Genomic DNA, 14,324 nt, shown 5'->3' with positions numbered 1-14,324 from the left:
CCCCAGAGGCCTCTTTTTCAGGGGCTCCAGTGGGACCTGATAGTCCAGCTCCTAGAAAGCCATTCTCTTGACAAAGGCAGTACGTCTCCAGGAGTTCTCTGATAAAGCAGAGAGATAGCAAGTGAAGTCATTAGCATTGTTGCTCCAAATATTGAACATCTCTCTGGAACCTGAAGGAATGAAGTAGAGGGCAGGTAACTTTGGACAGGGGAAGTGGAGTGGATGGATAGATGACCTCCAAAAATACGCCCACGTCCAGAAGCTGTGAATATGACGTCTTTGGAAAAAAGAGTCCCTGCAAATGTATTCAAGTCAAGGATCCAAAGATGAGATCATTCTGGATTATTCGAGAGGGTCCTAAATCCAAGAAGTGTCCATGGAAGAGATACACATGGAAGAGGAGAGAAAAGATACAGAGGGAAGCCCTGTGAAGCCCTGTGAAAAGGGAGATGTGTTGTGTCCCCCTACCAGGAAGTGAGCTTCTCAAGGACAGGGACTGCATTCTGGTCAGTGTGGCTCAGCTGGGCCCCCTGTTGAGAGAGGTTGGGCAAGGGCCCTCTGCCTGAGGCCCCACCATGGCTCTGAACCCACCAGTGCAGTCGGGCAAGCCTTGGCCTCCTCCTTCCCTTGGCCGGTGTCCAAGTGACTCAGGCCTTTTCCTGGAGGCCAGGAACGTGCCCCAGCCCAGATCCTGGTGCTGAGCTCCACTCTGCCCCATGGCTCCGCTGACGCCAGCCTGCCTGAGGCCACGTGATCCCCACCAGCCTCTCCAGGGTCCCTGCTCTGCCCTGTTTCATCTTGCCTCTGCCCTGGTGACAGCTCTCCTTCACTCCTCATCACACTCCAGTCCCTGCTGCCTCACTCCAGGGGAAAGGGAGCTGGAATCCTCGCCCAGCCGTGGGGGCGTTAGACCCCCAGGGAGGCAGAATGATGGCTCCCTGGAGAGATCAGGTCCCAATCCCTAGAACCTCATGCTGCCTTCTAAGAAACAATAAGGGCCTTTGCGGGTGTGATTAAATTAAGGATCCGGTGATGGAGAGATTATCCTGGATTCGTCAGGTGAGCCCTCAATGCCACTGTAGTGTCCCTGTGAGAGAGAAGCAGGGGGAAATTTCACAGAGAGAGAGAAGAGAGAGAGAGAGCCATGGGACGCCAGAGGCAAAGACTGGAGCGATGCAGCCACAAAGGAGGGAATGTCAAGAGATACCAGAAACTGGAAAAGGCAAGAAAGGATTCTAAAATCAACACCTTGATTTCAGCCCAGAGAGACTCGTTTCAGACTTCTGGCCTCCAGAGCCGGGAGAGAATGCATTTCAACTGTTTGGAGCCTCCAAATATGTCGAAATTCATCATGACAATGGCAGGAAACCAAGCGAGTACGTGGAAAACCCAGGGCAGCGCAGAAGGAAGGTGTGAGGCGTGTCAGGCTGCAGGTGTGAGCTCCAGCACCTGGAGACGGAGAGAGGCTTCTGGAGAAAGGCCCACTTCCAGTGGCTCTGGCCTCAGTGTACTCCACCTCTGGACTTTCTCACCTCATTCATTCAGGAGCTTCTGCCAGTTTTGGCAATGGCAAGGACAAACTAGTATTTATGTAGCCCTTACTGTGGGCCTGCCAAAGGCTCTGAGCGCCAGGCCGTGAGCCAGGCAGGCGGGACTCCGGCTCTTGAGCGTTCCCGTATGGTGGAAGTGTACGGGCCCTGGACCTGAGTCTTGGCTTCTGTTCCTGCTGCGGCTCACGCCTGGATTTGGCAGTGGGGTTGTAGACATGCGGTTCTGACCTTCACCTGTTGCTCTACGTGTTTTCAGCTTCTGCTATTTCCTGGGCCCTGCCCCTCTTCCATCCGCTCCTTTCCCTTTCCAGGGTTGGCCCTGGGCTCCTGCTGTAGGCCTGGCCCGGCCTCGCCCTTCCGGATCAGGTGACACTGACTGCTGTATCCGGCCAGCACCCTGTTGTGGCCCCATCCCAGCTTGTGAGTCTATTTTCTGGCCTTGGATCCTAACTTCCTGCTTCGCCTCCAAAGTGTAGCCTCACATTTGGTCTTTGCATTCAGTCACTGCTCGTGCTCTCCTGATTTCTGACCCTGAATCAAAAAGGGGTGTTAGTAATTTGGAGTCATTGGCCTGCCCCACCTCCCTGGGTCTAGGTTGCTGGAGCACCCAGAGTAGGTTAAAGAAGGTCAAAACCAACCAAACAAGATTTCTATGTTGTTGTGATCTTGAGATGAATGCCAACTGCACCAACAGACATTGACATAGTCACGGTGCTTCCCAAGTGGGGCACGCTTGGCTGTTTCTTCCTTATGCATTACAGCTTAGCTCAGGTTAAAATAGCCGCACTTTGTAGACAGTAAATGATCTTTGTTCAAGGAGATCTATTTATTTTGGTGTGTCTAACACAATGACCAGCACATACTGGTCTCCCCAACTTTCTCTTCAGTTCTCTTAGTCTCTCTTCTCTCTCTCTCTCTCTCTTTTTAAAAAAGTTTTATTTAGGGGCACCTGGATGGGTCAGCCAGTTAAGTGTCTGCCTTCGGCTCAGGTCATGATCCCAGGGTCCTGGATCAAGCCCCACATCGGACTCCTTGCTCAGCAGGAAGCCTGCATCTCCCTCTCCCTCCGCCTGCTGCTCCCCCTGCTTGTGCTCTCTCTCTCTCTCTATTGACTAAATAAATAAATAATCTTAAAGAAAAAGATTTATTTGAGAGAGAAAGCAGGAGGGAGGGGCCGAGAAAGAGAGAGAGAATTCCAAGCAGACTTTCCACACTGAGCACAGAGCCCAGCTGGGGGCTCAATCTCACCACCCTGAGATCATGACCCTGAGATCATGACCTGACTCATAACCAAGAGTCGGAGGCTTAACCAGCTGTGCCACCCAGGCGCCCCTCCTCTTTCTTGCCAAAGGGCAAGAAAAGGTGAAGGTGAACATTTGAAATCTTTCAACAAAAGGAGTGTGTGTCTAATGTTTTTAATAATCAAACTGTACCTCTCTTTAGAACACATCGTTCTGAATGTATCTTTCTGTTTATTGTCCTGCAGCCTATGTGGCAAGGGAAGGCCTATGTGACTTTTACCCTGTGCCTGTAAGTACCAGACACCTAGGCAGGTATTTTGCAGATATTATCTGACCCAAGGCTCACAACTATCTCCAGAGATAGGCTATTATCTCACTTTATAGAGAAGGGAATTGAGGCAGCAAGTTCATAAGAATTGCCGAAGGTGACACAGTTGGTATTGGGAGCTTGAACTTGAACCCTTAAAGGAACACAGGTGCCCTAACACAAAAGGAGTCATAATAACAAAATGCTTTTTAGAAATCAGCTGGGAACATAATTCAAACTGTAGTCCAAAACATTCGGGGCCTGTTATCTCTTTGCTGGAAGGAGGGCTGACATAGGTTTTCGAAACCTTGAATTTCTTTCTTAATGGAGGCTTGTAGGTTTAAAAGGAACTGTGGTTGTAGCTGGAGGTTGCCGCCTGCAAGTCTGCTTTTTAAGACTGTGTCTTGCATTAATTAACATTCCCGGAGCTCTTTAAGATGTAAAGATAAGAGATGTCATAGACATGACAAATATGACTACAATACTACCCTCAAGGGAGGAAACATTCCAGAGACATTTCCAGGGCCTGGCTGATGTGTACGTGGGTCCCAGTGGCCTGCATGGGAGGGGAAGGCCCGGTGCTTGGAATCAGACCTCTTCTCTTTGGAGATGCATGAAAATAAAATTCTGCAGGGAGCATTTCAGTGCTTGGGCAGAGGGTTCTGACCGTCCTTAAAGGATAAATGCTCTTTGGGAAGTATTAGTGCTTATCTGTAACTTTCACCTGAGTGGGAAGGAATTTCAGATCAGGTCCAGACATCAGGTTAGGTTAGAAGGAGAGAAGAGCTGAGGACCTCATGCCAGCGGCTGGGAGGAGGGAGGCTGCCCCAGGTTGATCAGACAAAAATGAAGTCGAAGACCAGCTCCACTCAATCCTGCATTTTGCTTTGGGTTGGTCCTTGGAAGTAGGTAGTTAAGGGCCTGGGTATCAGCCCACATTTACGCACTAACTGTACATAAAGTTTAGAACCTCATAAGTAGTTGGAAACTTCGAGAGAAAGAAGATAAAAGCACAAAGAGTGAGTCAAGGGCAGAAAGGTATTTCAGAAATTGAGTTGAAATGATTTCCCCACGGCAGGGCTGAAGACAGGGACCCAGACGAAGCAACGACAGATCCGCATGTAGTGGGAAGAAGATTTAGAACCATCCAACATGCCTCGATTATCTTTGACAAGACACAGAAAATGCTCTTGTTGCTGTGTTTGCTGGGATAGCTTTACCCTCCTGACAACACCCCTCAGAGACAGTACTGTTATCCATTTTGGGGAAGCCGAGGTCCAGAGAGGAGAAGTCACATGTCCCAGGTCACCCAGTTAGCAGGTAGGACCCTGGATCCTGGTGTTCTGTCTCCACAGCTGTCCTCTTCCTCACTGCTTCCTGCAAAGGTCATTAACACTGATTTGAGGAACCCAGAGGCATGAATGGACATGGCAGAGAGAACCCGAGCTGTGGAATCAGCACATCTGAGTTTGCACCCGGATCCAACCCCCACCTGTGGCATTGCCTTAGCAAGCATTTGACCTCTGCCTTATGTTCACTAGTTATTGAACGGGCTGGGAGCTCCTGCCTCTTAGATTTTTAGTGTCCTATTCACCTCGCACCAAAAATAAAATCAGGTGATGATGAAAAGCATCATAGTCCATTGAGTAATTACTATGTGCCAGTCCCTGTTGTAAGCACGATTCATATATTAACTGCTTGAACCCTTCCCACAATTCTGTGAGATGAGATTACCTTGGTCCCCATTTTGCAGGTGAGGACACCCACACACACAGGGGTTATGTTGCAGAAAGCCCCTTGGGAATAAGTGTAAAAGTTCAATAAGAAAGGCACAGATAAACCCCTGGGACCGGGGCTAGGGAGATCTGTGAGGACCGGGGCGGTGGCCTTGTGCCCACTCTGTGTCCCTCCCGGCTTTGCTCAGGTGGGAGCTCAGCAGGTAATGTCCTCAGGGATCTGTTTTTTTCTTCCAGGTGCTCCCTGCCCATGTCATTTCCCCCAGTGGTGACTCTATCTCCAGCCTATTCCTCCATGCCGTCTGGTAGCTGCAGACCTTGTGACTCAGTTTACCTTTCCTGTTAGGATTTGTTCTCAATTGGGTCTTGACTCCATCATCCCTCACAATCCCCACCCCTCCAGGACCCCCTGTTTCCTGTCTTTCCTTCTAGTTCCAGGCCACCCATCACTTCCCCACCTTCGCTTCTCAGAGTCTGATCCTGGGAGGCAGATGGTACTGGCTTCAGCTCCCTAAGCATTTACCTCCAGGAGTACCACCTTCCCACCATCCCTTCCCCCTCCCACGCACCCCCCCAAGCTCTAGGGAGTCTGCGTGCCAACGTGGAAGAGGGAGGTTGGATGTGATTAACCTTTCAGAGCACTCTGATTCCAGGCAACTATTATTATAAAGGAGCCCGGAGCTGGCACGTGCTGATCCTGACCCAGGGAAGCAGAGTCCGAAGGATGCCTGCCTGGAGCTCCCTGTCACAATAAGGCATGTGGCTTCAAGGTTGAATTCCAGGGGCAAAGCCGTCCATCCAAGGCCTTGCAAAGGAAACTGAGCCCTTATGGCTGGCCTTCCTGTTCCAGTGCAGCTCTCTCCACTCCACCCCTACCCCTGGTGTGTTAAGAAGCTACATGTGGTGGTAGTCAAGTCACTGGATGATGGGAGTTAAAAAAAAAAAAAGTCACTTCGGTTACCGGGGCAAGGGCAGAGATACCGAAAGCCCACAGGCCACGCCCTTAGGACCGGTGAAAGAGTGATTGGGAGCTCGGGGCAGTGCACCACGAAACAGCGCGACGCTTCCCAGTCTCCGAGCGCGGGCACAGGCGCACTGCGCGCAGCCGCGGTGAGTAACGACAGGTGCACTCGCAGCTCCCGCTCAGACGTGGCGGAGGCCCAGAAGCTTCCCTTCTGGCTTCGCCGCTGCCCCTGGGACTCCCGGGGGACTTCCCGGAGGCGGAACTGCGCGCCTCCCCGTCCCTCCCCGCAGCGGCCCGGGTAGGGCGAGCAAGGCTCCGCTTTCTGGGCGGGAGGAGGGAGCGACCTGCCTGATCACACCCACCTCCCCCAAAGCTCCTTTTAGCGCGGGCTGTTCCACTTTCTCTGTAGCTTAGCAACCTGAGCCCCTGACAACTGATTTACTGAAAAACAGCTTTACTTTCTTGAAGCAGGTTTTCTCTTTTCTTTTCTCTTCCTCTCTCCTCCCCTCTCCTCTCTTTTCCTCCCTCCCTCTTCCTTCCTTCCTTGGTTCTTTTTTCCAAATCATCAAAACCTTGACTATAACAAGGTCCTTGTGAATTCCTCTCAGAGATTCAGAGATGCTAATTTCACTTTTTTTTTTTTTTTTTTTGCATGCACGGACTCCTGTACATACACCAGCTCTCTCCCTGACCCTCGCATCTCACCCCAGTCCTTTCTCCACACTGCATCCACATTGATATTTCTAAAGCTCCGTTCTGACAAGCTCCCTCTCTTACTTAAAAGCCTTGGACAGCTCCCAGGAGATATATTCTCCCCTGGCACTCCAGCAGCTGGCCCTGTCTATCTTTCTGATGTCACCCCATCACCTCACTGTCACACCCTCTCTACCCCACCAGATTATAATTCTCTTTCTTGCCTCCATGTCTTTGCATATGCTGTTCCCTCTGCCTGGAAAGCCTTATGTGGGCTTACTTAGCTGTGAGATGTTCTTTAAAAAGTCTGCCTAAACATGGGTTCCTCTGCGAGCCGTTCCCAACCATCCTCCAGTCAGCACTGACTATCCCTTCCTCTACTTTAATGGGTTATATATACGGACCTACACTGAAAATGTCCCCCCCCCCTTTTTTTTTGGTGGAATCGTCACTAGGCTGTGAGCTCCTGGATGGCTGGGAGTATTTTTCATCCTCCAACATGTCCCCAGTGCCCAGCACAGGGTGTGACAGGTAGCCAGTTATCCATACGTGATCAGACGAGTGAGTGAGGAAGGAAGGATGGAAGGAAGGTGGAGGGAAGAAAGGAAGGAAGCAAAGAGGGAGGGTAGGATGGAGGGAGGAAGGACTATATGTTGGAAACAAATGACTGAGAATCCAGAAGCACCATCCAAGGGGCAGAGGAATGAAGCCCAGGTGGCATCTGGTCACTAGAATGAAGAAGCCACTATGTGACTTCTCTTTGATTCCCAGGCTCCAACCTTGTGGGTCAAAGGCAAAGCAAAGTGGTCTTCTGGAGGCCTGGCTCAGGTACCTGGTAGGAGAAAATGAAAAGCCAAACCAGCCCTTTTGCTCCCGGACCTATTTCTTGCCTGTCTCTTGCTCTGCTCTGAATCACAGGGGGCCTGACCATGGAGGCTTCATGTCAGTGGCTTCTGGCTGGGCTTGCCCACTGGACATGTTGAGGGGGAGACTGGAGGGTGAGAGGAAGGGAAGTGACAGTATCTCTCTCAGCCTCATGGCATTTCTTGCAGTGACTTTTTGAGTCTCTGGGTCCTGCCAGATAGGCGTGCAGCTATCAAGCTCTGGACAGGTGACCCTGGCCCCTGGGCTCAGGTAACTCTGCCTCTCCCTGTTTTTGTCCTTCTCACCCTCAGGGATGAGAGTCACTTCCAGCTGCTGGAGGAGGCTTGGAGATCCTTCAGCAAAGCCTCAGCTCCTCAGTCATTCATGTAACTAACTTCCCGCATTACACCCCTTGTAAATATCCAGAGTGCTTACTCTTGTGTGGGCCCTAATATACCACTTTTGTTTGGTGACCACTCTAGGGGGTATGTTCACCAGTATTGCACTGGAGGAGGTGGTGTATTTATTTTTGTCTTTTTCTAGTTGATTATGAGTGGTAAGGTGGTATGGTGTATATGTTTAAACCAGGTGGGGAGAGTTGAGTACAATTGTTTGGTCAGCCAGACTGCACTGCTGCTCAGTTTGAGCTCTGGGGGCCTCTGTGTAAGTTTGGTATCGCTTAACAGGCCCTTGGACTTCAGTGACTCTTCGGGAGCCCTGTCCCCAGCCCCCTGCTCCTGGGGAGATATGGGGGTGGGGCCTCAGCTCCTGAGTTCCCTTTGGGAAAGTGTCATAAAGGGGGACGTCAGGGGAAGGAATAAGAAGTGTGGAGAAGACCGGGAAGGAAAGAGCGAGGTGGGGAAGAGAGAGTACAAAGGTCTGTTTGTATACAGTGTTTTATGTAGTAGGGCTCAATTGGTGTTTGTTGAATGAATGAAAGAATAGGGGAAGTGGAAGAACAGGTGGAGAGTGTGTGGGTAGCGCTGGCAGAGCTCTCTGGCCCTCCGGCTCCATTCCCACTGCTGTCACCTTGCTTCCGGGCTTCCAAGTAGCTCCCCTATGACAACAGCTTCCCAACTGGTTTCCTGACCTTCAGTCTTCCTGACCACTGCTTCGGGGGACTTTTCCAAAATCACAATCTCAGCAGCTTGAGCCAAATGCTTTAGTGCCTCTCCGACAGGTAGTGATGAAATTCTGTTGACTACTTACAAGCCTCTAGTACCTACTTTCAGTCTGGACTTTTCATACCATTCCCTGCTTCTAGAACAGGTGAGGGGATAGTTTACCTATAAGAGATGTTCCTTACCCTCAGTCCTGATCCCTAAATGTGCTTCCTTGGTTTCTATTTTTGTCCTTTAAAAAAAAATTATTTATCCATTTGAGAGAGAAAGAGAGAGTGGGAGAGAGAGGAGCCCAATGCGGGGCTCAGTCTCACGAGCCATGAGACCAAGACCTGAGCTGAAACCAAGAGACAGATGCTCAACCGACTGAGCCACTCAGGTGCCCCATTATCTTTGTCCTTTTAAGGCCTGGAAGCCAGCTGTGATTTGAGACTGGGTTAGAGAAATGCAAGTTGGGTACCTGAGCTCAGATCTGGCCCTTGACACTACTGTCTGCTCTTCTTCTTTCTATAAATTCCTTTGGCTCTTTAAAAGTCTAGAATGGTAGCCCCAAGCCAGGAGCCTGGAGTTCACTCACAGGGGTTCCTCCTACTCTGGGCTCCTGAGAGAGAGAGAACAGAGAGAACTCCTGAGGAGTCAGGTTCTTAAGGCACAAAAGGGCCAAGCGCCCCCCCTCCTGCCCCCTGCCCTGGACAGGCTTTGTTCATGTTCAGCTTCAGGATGCTTGCTGCCAAGCTCTGTGCGCCAGAGCAGACGTGAGGTCTGGCTCTGGGCAAGGGAGGAGGAGACAAATGAATTCCATGTGCTTCCCCACTCCCACGTGGTATAGCTTGTGACTGCATGGGAAGTCATGCTGGGACTTGAAGATCCTTTTGCTGGCTTTGCTGGGAGAACTAGAAGGTGCCTAATTCAACCATACTGCTCAAGTTCAATGCAATTAACGTTTGCAAGTGCACACAGTGTGGCATGGGGGTTTTGCTTTGCAGAGACCTGGGTGTGAATCTCTGCTCTCCTACTTAGCAGCTATGCAGACAAATTACTTAATTCCTCATTTTCTTCATCTGTGAAATAGATGATACCTTATAGAGTTCCGAGTAGTTTGCATCTAATAGGACTTCAGTAAAAGGACACTGTTATTATAACTGCTACTTATTAGTTTATTAATTATTTGGGACCTCTTGGGGCTAGACTCTGAGCTTAGATCTCAAGGCCACAAGTACAGGCTCAGGGATAAAGAGGATCTTGCCAGTGCTTTAGGAAGCTGACAGTATAGAGCAGGGATGGGCAAACTATGGCCTGTGGGTCAATTCTGGCCTAGTGCCTTTTTTTATAAATAAAGTTTTATTAGAACACAGTCATGTCCATTGAGTTGCATACTGTCTATGACTGCTCTCGTACTACAAGAGCAGAATCAATTAGTTGCAACAGAGACCATATGACCCATAAAGTCCAAAAGAGTTATTTTTTTATACATTTATTTGAGAGAGAGAGGGAGAGAGTGCATGTGCGTGAGCGGGGGAGGGGCTGAGAGAAAGGGAGAGAGAGAATCCCCAGCTGACTCAGCACTGAGCATGGAGCCCAATGCAGGGCTCGATCTCATGACCCTGAGATCAGGACCTGAGCTGCTACTGAGAGTCAGCCACTTAACAGACTGAGCCACCCAGGCATCCCCAAAATCATTATTATCTGGACCTTTATAGAAAAAGGTTGTTGACCCCTATGTCTGGAGGAGAAGATGGATATAATCAGGATGAAGCCAGTTTCGGGAAAGGTGTGAGTCATTTAAACTGATGGCCCCCAAAAAGAAAGAATCCGTTTTGACTTGGGTAGGCATCAGGATTCTTAAGCCAGGCTTTGAAGCCTGAGAAGGAAATTGATCCTCAGAGCCTTGGAGTGGGGAGGAGTGGGAAAGGACGTCAGGTTGGAGAGCAGACATTTTACAGGAAGTTCATGCAGTAGAGGATGGAAGAGACTAGAGATTAAATGGCTAGCCCAAAGTCATCCAGCGTTGGAGGCCACAAGTAAAGGCTTGTGGTTCAGAACTTGAACCTGGTTCAGGGCCTTGTCAAGTTTACATTAACTAATATTTAGATAGCATTTCATAAAATACAAAATGCATTTACACATATTATCTTATTAATTCTCATCCCATTAAGAGTAGGTATGGCTAGTTGGATTTTACAGATGAGGGACACTTAAAGGGATTAAGAATCACTCAGCCCAGAAGTGACATTGCTTGGCCTTGAATCCACGGAAGAGGTCTGTGACTGTGGCAAGGGTAAAAAGCTCGTGCAGGTTGGAACTCTGTCACAGGACAATGTCCTGGGTAGCTGGTGTATGATGTAAATGACAGACTCAAAAATCCAGATGAGGTAACCTTAGTCCTGCACACCTTGTAGGTTATTCAGAATTCAGTGTCTTTAGTAAGATCTCTTGTGTGCATGTACCGAGCTGGATGCTGGGAGAGAAACCCAGAGAGGTAGGAGACTCCAGAACCATATTGGCCTCCAGGGACTGTGCGGTTAGTTGAGGACACACCCTCAAAGTGCCACAATATTATAAGACCGTGTATGCCAAGTGACCAATGGTGCAAACAAGGGCACGGGAATTAGAGGCTGTACCAAGAAGTGTCGGTAAAGGGTGTGGGGCTGATTCCATGCCATGGGTTTATTCGGGTGGCCAACTTCTCACATCGCAGAGTCCTCATAAAACCTTAGAACTTCAGAGCTGGAAGGAACCCTAGTTCTATCAGTTTACAGATAGGAAAACTGAGTCAACAAGAAAGGATTGAGTTGCCTGAATCAGTACTGGATAGAATTCAAACCCGCGTTTCCCTTGGAAGTCCAGGGCTCCCTCTCAGCATTGTTTCTCTCTTTGCTTCTGAATTAACTCCACAGACTTCAAGCTTCCTTTTCAAATCTATACTGTAGATATGAAAACCAAACCTCTGATGGTTATGTGATGCCCTTTTTTCTCTTCTCTTTCTTCCTGGTCATTTTTAATATCTCCATGCTACCGTCAGAATAAAGACCAAGTTTTATCATCCGGAGAGGCTGTTGAGGATAAAGAAAAGGGAGTGAGATCTGGCCTCAAACTGTCTGGGTTTGAACTCCTGCTGTACCACTTAATCACTGTGTGACCCTGGCAAGTAATACAACCATTCTGTGCCTTTGTTTCCCCATCTATATAATGGGTCTCCTCCCAGAAATTACCTCAGAATGCTGTAAGGAACAAGTGAGATAATTTATGAATAAAACAGAGATTAGGATCTAGTATCTAGTAAATGCTCAATAAAAGGTAGCTAAATTATTGTTATCAGCCTGGTATTTATCTGCCCCTGGAGTTGAACTCCAGCCCATCATCTCTCTGTCCTGGCCTCCCTAAACAGGTCTACTTACTATCTTTTATTAGCCTTGTATCATTTTGCCTCCTGAGCTCTCCTCTCTGTTCCCCTTCTCTTCTCTGCATTAAACTCACCCTCTTTCTACTTACCTGTTTTACTGGATACCTTTGAAGGCCCAGGCTCTGTTCACCTCTTCTTTCTTTGAAGTCCTACAGTGCTCAGCCTGAACTCTCCTGTGGAGTCCCGCTGCTGTGACCCATCGTGTGGGCCCATAGTCAGCCATTCCAAGAGGACAGGTGTTGTGGGTTCACCTGGTAATTCACTCCCAACTTTGCACATGGAGGGGGGCCGGCAGTCTTCATTAATCGAGTACCTGTGATATGAGGAGACCTTTATCACACACTCGGGACACAGGATTGATGAGCGTCCTCTCCAACCTCATAGTGTGGAGGGAGACAGAGTCTCATATCTCATAGCCAAGTACTCAGCCCTGGAATGGAAATGGGACCACAGCCCAGGGGAGTCTGTATAGGGATGAAGTCATGATGGGATGATGTTTGAGGGTGATGAGGAACGAGGGTGGTAGAATTGAAGAGGGAGATGCCAGAGTCGTTATGCTAGAAGGGAGCATGGATCTGGGCACCAAAGGACAGGGATGGGTTAGAGCTGGCTCTGGGCTTTCCAGCCTAGAACACTGATGGTCTCTGTCTGAGAAATAGCCGAGCCTGGCCAGGGCCACTGTGAGTAGGGAACAGTGTGAGGACCCAGGACCCAGCTGAAGGAAGGTCTGTTGGTCCATCTTTAGCCTGCAGACACACTTGATAAGGAGGAAACTCATGGCTGAGGCTGGGGCATGGCAAGTGGACTGACGGCCAGGGAAGAGGGGGATCTGGGCATGTGCTGGAGGAGTGGCCGAGGAAGAGGGATGGGAGGCAGCAGCCAGGCCAGAGGGGCCACAGGCTCCTAGAAGGGTGGCTCAGGAATGGGCTCTGAGTGTGGCCACTTCTGAGAGTGCTCTAGGCACTTGAGGACGGGGTGGGCTTTTGATGGCCCTGCTCGCACTGGGCAGTTTTATTGTCAGAAACAGGGAAGTATAGGAGGGGTGGTTCACTTTTGATTTGGGGTGTTTGGGGACAACAGCACCCTGAGTCTGAGACGCCATCTGCAAGTGCAATCACCGGCGCCCAGAAGACTGCTGGGAGATACGTACTTGAATTCCGGAGGTTTGGGGGTCAACAACTTTGAAGAGGTAGCCGACGCTGAGGGAGTGGGTCCGTCCTCTGAGGGAGGGACCAGCAGGGAGGGAAGAGGGCTGAGAACCAAAGGGACTTGGGGGTTGGCAGAGAGGTCCCCAGGGAGAAGTTAGAGTGGTAGGATGAGAACCAAAGGAGGTGTCTTGGAAGAAAAGCCAGAGTTTGAGAAAGCTTCCTTGACTCAGGAGTGGGCCTACTTCCTGTGGCAGTTCTGGGCAAAAAGTCCATATTGGAGGAATGACCACATGGGCTCCCTAGTCCACTCACTGGTACCAAGTGATAAATCAAGCTGTTCAAGGTAAGGAGAGGTGGGAGGGGCCCACGAGGACTTCATAGCAATTTAATTCTATGCAAATGTCAGAGCTGACCAACAGCAACATCACGGAGGAAGAAGCTCCAGGGGCGTCTTCCAGTGGCCCTAACCCATTGCCTTGTGAGAGGGAGCAGATGCGGATGGTGGAGGGGAACATAGACAGTGAAGACTCTGAGGGAATAACAGCACCAAGAACTCCCTTAATGTGTGGGGGTCTGGGGATGGGAGATAGAGAGAGACTGGCCTCCGGGAGCTTCCAAGAGAGAATGCAGTTAGTAAGGGAGGCCCAACACCACATGGAGTGGGACAGGCGACACCAGACAGGTATAAAATATCCGGTCATTCCAGGAGGCGGGGTGGGGTGGGAGGCTGTGGGTGGGCCAGGGAAGCCCCCCAGAGGGCAGGATTTCAACAGGTGCAGCCAAGGGAGGGTGTTGTATGTGGGGGACCAGCACAAGGAGGGGTGACACCAGGAAGGTAGACTGCAGTGAGATCATAAAGGGTCCTGGGTATGGGGCTGAGGAATTCAAACCGGAGCTTGGCAGTGGGAAGCAGCCACTGAAGGTTTGGGGCAGGAAACATACTGACAAGGACATGATTCAAACTGGCTTTTAGAGCTCAGAATGGAAGTCCCACCTCCTATGGATTGAGGTAGGAAGTGCCTGGCACCAGGGAGCCCTTCCAGAAGGTGGTCACTATAGTCCAGTGATCGTTTTCCTGAAAAGGACCTGGAACCACCTTGCCACCCTCCTCGCTGTGCTGACCCTCACTTGCTGTGGCCGACAGGGCTCCTGATAAGAAGGCCAGTTTACATAGGCTGGTTGGGCTGACGTGTCACAGAGAAGCAGGGTCCTCTCTTGTGCCCTGACCTTATCCAGTCACTTCTCCAGGGGCCGGGGTGGAGGTGGGTGTGTGTGGATCAAATAGCTGCACCTGGCT

General features: G+C 50.2%; 1 long non-coding RNA gene across 1 annotated transcript; it reads left to right on the top strand.

The window, feature by feature from the left end:
• Nucleotides 1–5,889: 5,889 nt before the first annotated feature.
• On the top strand, nt 5,890–7,611 carry LOC125109097 (uncharacterized). The gene is made up of 3 exons (XR_007130111.1): nt 5,890–5,944; nt 7,263–7,319; nt 7,544–7,611. It is a non-coding gene; the product is annotated as an uncharacterized LOC125109097 (long non-coding RNA).
• The last annotated feature ends 6,713 nt before the right edge of the window (nt 7,612–14,324 follow it).

This window comes from Lutra lutra, chromosome 9 (assembly GCF_902655055.1).
Source record: "Lutra lutra chromosome 9, mLutLut1.2, whole genome shotgun sequence".
Lineage (NCBI taxonomy): Eukaryota > Metazoa > Chordata > Mammalia > Carnivora > Mustelidae > Lutra > Lutra lutra.
This window is presented reverse-complemented; position numbering and strand designations above follow the sequence as displayed.